We start from the raw sequence: 6,500 nt of genomic DNA on the forward strand, positions 1-6,500 counted from the left end.
AATTACATCTGCCCACTTTCTTCTTGTCACATCTTATTATCAAGCATCAGAACCATGTATCAGCTTAAGATGACTAAAAAACACTCAAAAAGACAATTAAATATACAAATTATGCATTCAGAAATAAGTTCAGCACACTTCTAGGCCACTCTCGGGACACGGTAACTTCTAAAAATTTCTAGAACTATGAGTGATGCAGTAGTCAGTGGTCCTATCCACATGCAATTAAAATAATAGAGCTCAGCATTTACTAGTGGGGTGACTCATTCGTAGTCTTTACATCAGCAAGAGCTTTATTTGTATTTTTATATCATATAGATCATTATATTGTAATTATAATCCTAACCAAGATTTGGGAAGATTTATTGTATCTTCAAATTTCATATTATCCCCTAGTACGCAGTATAATTCTGAGCAATTGAAATTCCAATAATGTAAGTGATTTGCATTAGAACCGAAACTATGACTGTTTCAAACAGGTAACTCAAATGGATTGGGGAGGGTGGGGTGGGGGCAGAAGAACAAAGCCTGCAGGTGAAAAAGCCCATAAGGCTTGCCACCTGTTTAGCGTGGTTAACAGGTGTATCAAACAGCAGGCCTTCCTCTGGGAAAGAAGACAAACTAAACACAGCCAAAACACACAAAGAAGTAGCAACAGGGACAGAATGGAACACAGCATCTGCTTACTGGGACTTAAGCAGCAGCCAGAAATGAGAAATCACAGAAAGGCAACACTTTTATGAAGAAAATGAGTGTTTTACTTCATTACCCTCTGCAAACTTCATTTATATGTCATTGTTTCCTTTCACTCTCAAATGTGCGCACATACAAATGCACTAAAACCAGACAGGCCACCACAGGTCATCGAGGGTTTATTTATTTATTTAAATCAGCAGCTTTCAGAGGCTTTGTTTTGTTATATGTTCCCCAGTGTTCAGTTATAGTTTCTATCTTGCATCTCTTGACAACATTTTTACCTCATGTGAAATCAGTGTTACGGTTAAGCAGTAGAGAAATCAGTTATTTGTTATTATTGGACTCCTCTGTTGACATAGTTATAATTACTGCTTGTTTACTGGACATTTAATCGACCTGAATCTCTGAAGGTTCACAGATTACAATATGCTACTAACTGGCAGCGTCCGCTTACTAAAAGTCGACCTAAAAATTTAGCCTACAGTTAAAACTGAAGAGGAAAAATGGACAAATTCAACATTCATGACATTATTCAACCCATTCAACCCAACAAAGAAGTAATGCTAGAACAATACCCTAGAGCTTGCAATATTTGCCCCTGTTCTTGTTGTTCTAGCAGATTACTTCAGTATGTCCAAGGTACTATTGCAGTAAGGAGAAAAAAAAAAATTACAAATATCAGATTTTTCCAAAATCCCTACAGTCACACACACTTTACAAGCATAGACCTATTTGTACAAAGTATGGGTACACTAACCGATGAGCAATGAAGTTTGATACTCACTGAGATATCTGACCATACAAAATAATATGTGGACAAAGCAGACAGAATTTCCAGATCCTGAAATTGAGTTTTCGTGGGGCACAGACCCAAGTCTTACCATTTGTGTTATGACTGGGTTTGCATCCCCTGTGCTGCCCATACATAATTCCTCTAATTAGTTTTCATATATTTCCTATTTCCTTCCATATTATGTAGGCTCATGTTTTGCTGGAACCGTGCCTTGATTTTTGTTGGACTTCAGTGTATACTGATCTATTACCGTATCTGTCGGGAATGTACTGGTATAAACTTAATAAATACTGTGTACACACACCCAATGGCTAATTGATCACATACTTTTTGTCAATTTTTCGTTGACAACAACAGATCATTAAAGCAGCTGGTAGATTCTGCTAGTTACTTGTACTGTGTCAAAACCGCTGAAAAAACAAGCAGTATTGAAAATTTTATATCCATTAAGTTTGTGATTATTATTCTCAAAGTATATTATTGTCAGCTTTCTAACCTGAAATGAAAGAAGTGACCCAGCAAACTATAAATTTTGTCAGAGAATGACCAAGCCATAGAATACTTAAGATCTGAGACAGTGCTTGGGGCAGAAAGACAGAAATGAGAATTATACTTATGCTACCAGCACTCAGGGGAATGGCTTTGCAAACAGCATGCGTAGAGGGGTTAAAATTGCAGAAACACATGGCTAAATCATTTACCTGTAAGGTGTAGGTCACAGGTATGTCTTAGACCCTTTCCACAAAGCTGGTTAGCTCTTTCATAATTCTGTAGTATAAAAGAAGTTTAGCCTATTGTTTTGCCTGGAAAAAAAAGAAAACACAATAAAAGCATAAGTTAGCTCTTTCATAATTCTGTAGTAACAGGTTATAAAAGAAGTTTAACCTATTGTTTTGCCTGGGAAAAAAAAAAGAAAACACAATAAAAGCATATAAATACTTTATGTTAAGTTATATAATTTGAAAGCAGTATATGCTGAGTGAACACTTGCAGTAAGTGGTTTTCTTTTAAGTTTGGTTGATTTAGTATTTATATTATGCAGAAAACAACAAGATACTGTTGTCAGGATAATTTTTTTTGCCAAAGTATCTTGTCACTTTCGAGCACATATCCAGTGTAAACTTAAATATAGTACTAAACACTTACAACCCTAGAGACAGACCAGTTACTGAACAAGTGTAAGCCTGAAGAATTTACTAATTCAGTCTCAAAACAGATGCTAGAGAGACACCCAGTGGTACAAAACTCTGTGTGCAGACATGCACACAAATAAATATATATAAAATGTCCTGTCTTCAATATCTCAAGAAGTGAGAAGCTATGATAACACCATTTTTGTTTAACAGTGTTTTTGTTATAATAAAACAAGTGCACAACAGTATTTGTACATATTTTTATGTCATCTGTTTCTTTACCTAACAAGTATTTATTATCTCGTCCACTGATTCTAATTCCTTTCACGGAACGGTCATGGAATAATAAAGACTTTCAAACTGTATTCCATAGTTAAGTTTAGATTTACAGATTTCACTACAGACTTTTAATGTATATTTAAAAGAAATCTGGCAATGTTGACAGGTGCAAAAAAGGAACCAAACCCTTAACAGAAAAGCCAGGATACTTGCTTATGTATATACCAATAGCAGACTGAACTGCAAGGTATCCAAGTGCTTTCTGCTCTATTTTGACTACATTAACAGTATTCAATAGAATTTTGGTTGTGCTTTTCCAAACAAATCAGTACAGTTTCTCAGAACTCTTGTTTATATACCTCATGTACTGTTCCAACAGCACAAGGCAATATTCCATGACCTTGGCACTTGTCTAGAATCCAGGATCCTTCAAAATTACCATCATTCCTAAAACAGCGAAAACCAAATAGGAAATTCTTAAAGGAAAACAGATTTGGTGACCCGATACACCAGATTATCAGAGGAAGTGAGCCGACAACAATAAGCAGTGGCAGTCAAATCTAGTCCACACTCTTACAGTCCTTTCCCTGAACTTCATGTGACCAGTGAAACAGCACAGTGAAATTCAGAAAACCAAGCTGTAACATCTCTGAATTTGGCCACAGTGTGAATTTGGCCACCTGTAACCTGTTTCATTTAAGCTTATTTTAATATGTATTTAATTCCTACATATGAAAATGTCCCTAGAAGTAAGAGAGCTGGACATAAAACTTCTCCTGATTAACAATTCATTATGTTTGAAAATTAATCAATTGTACAGAGGCAATTCATTTAAGGCAACAGTTCCACTTCCACTTAATGGTATATTACTAAACCACCTGTATAATTGTGACAGTGCCAGTTGCTTCCTGAATCTTAACATCTAACCAGCATGGCTTTTTCCCTTGTAGATTACAGCCAGTAATAGATTTTTTTCCGTCTCTAAATTTTACTAAATGCCACTATTCCGAAATACTTACTCAAACATTACTTTCCATTTTATAGCTTGTTTTTGAAACAAAAAATAATTCTCGCAGATTAAGTTAACATAAAGCAAGAACAAGAGCTTAGTTTCCTGGCTTTTGGTAGACCAAAGCCACCTTTGGAAAATGAAATCCTTAAATAATTGTATTTATGCAGCATAAACAGATCTGTTCAGTCTTGACAGTGTAAACTTTAAACAAAGCTTACTCAAAGAGTCTAACTTACCTTCTCTCATTCCATAGAAGAACTCTGCTTCATATTTCACACCATCTTTACATTGCAATACTTTGTGTCCATGGAGCTTTCCAAACACAAACTGACTGGAATAAGTGTTGCCTTGAACCAAGTATATGAGAAAGTCAAATACAGGAAGAAGCAACAGACCTGCCAAACACAGTTTCATTTTTCTAATATATTTAGGGTTCATCAGTAAGTGATATTTTACTTACAGAGCACAAATAGAAGACATTCTACAAGCCTAGAAGTTTATAATTAACAACTAGTTTTTTAACTATTAATGCTGTCTAATGAAGACTATAAATGTGTTCATTCAGTCTTTATTTAAAACTAATGAATCATAATCCTTCTGGTCTTTAAAACTGACAGCGATGTGTTAACAAGAAAAGACTCACAGTATGTTCTTTTATGGTTAATGAATGTATAAAAGCAGTACTTGAATTTCATAGTCACCTTAACAGCTGTTTGATGGCGCATACTTATTCAAGTACTCTGTGTCAAAGCCTGACAAATCAGCTGCTTAGCACTAGAAGTACTGTATTCTGAATTTCATGATGTATGTGTGATCTTAGAATAACAGATAACTGTTTTTCTGTCAAGTATTTACCCAATTTACTTATGTAATACACTGTACTCCATGTGGTCACCACTTATTTTCTGTCAGCCTTACAGATTGTTGACTAAAGGGGTTAGGCAGGTGGAGAAGTCACTGATTTACCTGTACACGAGTAAACAGAAACAGGAGGAATTCTTTTCTGGAGCAACTTACTGGGCAGATCTTCAATGAACGAACTTCTTTCTGCTCAGGATGCTAGGAGAGAGATGGATTCATTTAAATGTTGGTAAATTATGCATGAGATGTCCCTCTATAACGGATAGTTTATTCAAGTTCTTCAAATCGTTTAACATCTTTGGCCTGATCTTGTGGAGCACTTCATATGAGCATCTTCGAAGGACTGAGACTGTTATCAAAAATTCATGATACACGACTCCAGTTTCTACCATTAACGCATTTGATTAACTTTCCGAGGTGACTAAAAGTTAACCCAGCCTAAATTGAGAGGTTAACAAGAAAACCTGAAAACCACAACTCTTCAATAAACACCATGAGAGACTGACAACTTGGACTAACCCAGTTTGGCTGCTTATGACATGTATTTATATGTCAGAATCTAGTAAGATTGGGATTTTATTTTTTTTAAAGGGTATGTAATAGTTAAAAGCTCACCTGTCGATGCCCAGTATTGAAGTCCATTCCCCATAGCTTCTCCATTGACCAACTTGCCCTCATAGTAACTTCCATCTTTAAAGAATTGCTTGTCCTGACCTGGAAAATAAAGCAATACTTCCAAGCCCTTTTAACAGACAAACGTGTACCTCTAGTTTCAACGCAAGTTGAAACTTTCTCATCTTTTTCTCCTTTATATGATTTAATTCATATCTATGTATCCTTAGCACCTTCACATGCTTTAGACTTTTCTTCAGACTTAATATCTTAGCATCTAAACACTGACCCCAGCTGAGGGGATTTACAAAGTATATACAATGCAGAAATCCTAAAACCATTAAATCAAATTTTGTCCTATTGGCTCTAACGGAACGGTATGAAATCATAATTACTAAAATTCTCAGAAGTCACGGATCTGACTTTCACAGCAGTCAGTCTCTAAGCTCCACAGCTACACCATTTTTACAGGAAATGATCACACACAGGTGTAGCGTAAAAAGGAGGGATCTGCTTGCCTTCTTGCTCTGTCTTATAGCATATAAAAGGTTTAAGGACTACAAATGACACTATAAAAAAAAAAAAAAAAAAAAGAACCAAGAGGATTGTTGCACGCTCAATTCATTCCGGATCCTCAGGCCCCAATTCCTGCACAAGACCCACCTCAGGCCCTGCGCACACCCCTGCCCAGGGCACTAAGCCAGAAGACAACCGAAATTATTTAAACAATACAGAAAGACTCGGCTGAACACTGAACAACTAGCAATACAAAAGTAAGACTGCTAATTTTACTCAGGGATACCTATTTTAAAATTTCAGTATAAACAATTACGTGAAGATAAATACATGACTTCGCTTACTATTTACTTTATGTTGTAACGGGAACCCGGGCTCTTAAGCATCTAAAGGCCGTTATAAGCGTTAGTGAGCACACAGAGACCGCCCGCAGCCGAAGCCTTTGGACGGCGCTACCGCGCAGAGCGGGAACGGTACCACAGGAAACACAACGGACCCGTCCGAGGGAAAGCGTCTGCATTGACACTCGCCCAAACACCGGAGCTTCGCCCCCACGAGCGGCAGGAGCGCCGTCCTCGCCCCGCGGGTGCGGGGCCGG

Source organism: Charadrius vociferus, unplaced genomic scaffold, assembly GCF_000708025.1.
Source record: "Charadrius vociferus isolate BGI_N301 unplaced genomic scaffold, ASM70802v2 scaffold477, whole genome shotgun sequence".
Taxonomy (NCBI): domain Eukaryota; kingdom Metazoa; phylum Chordata; class Aves; order Charadriiformes; family Charadriidae; genus Charadrius; species Charadrius vociferus.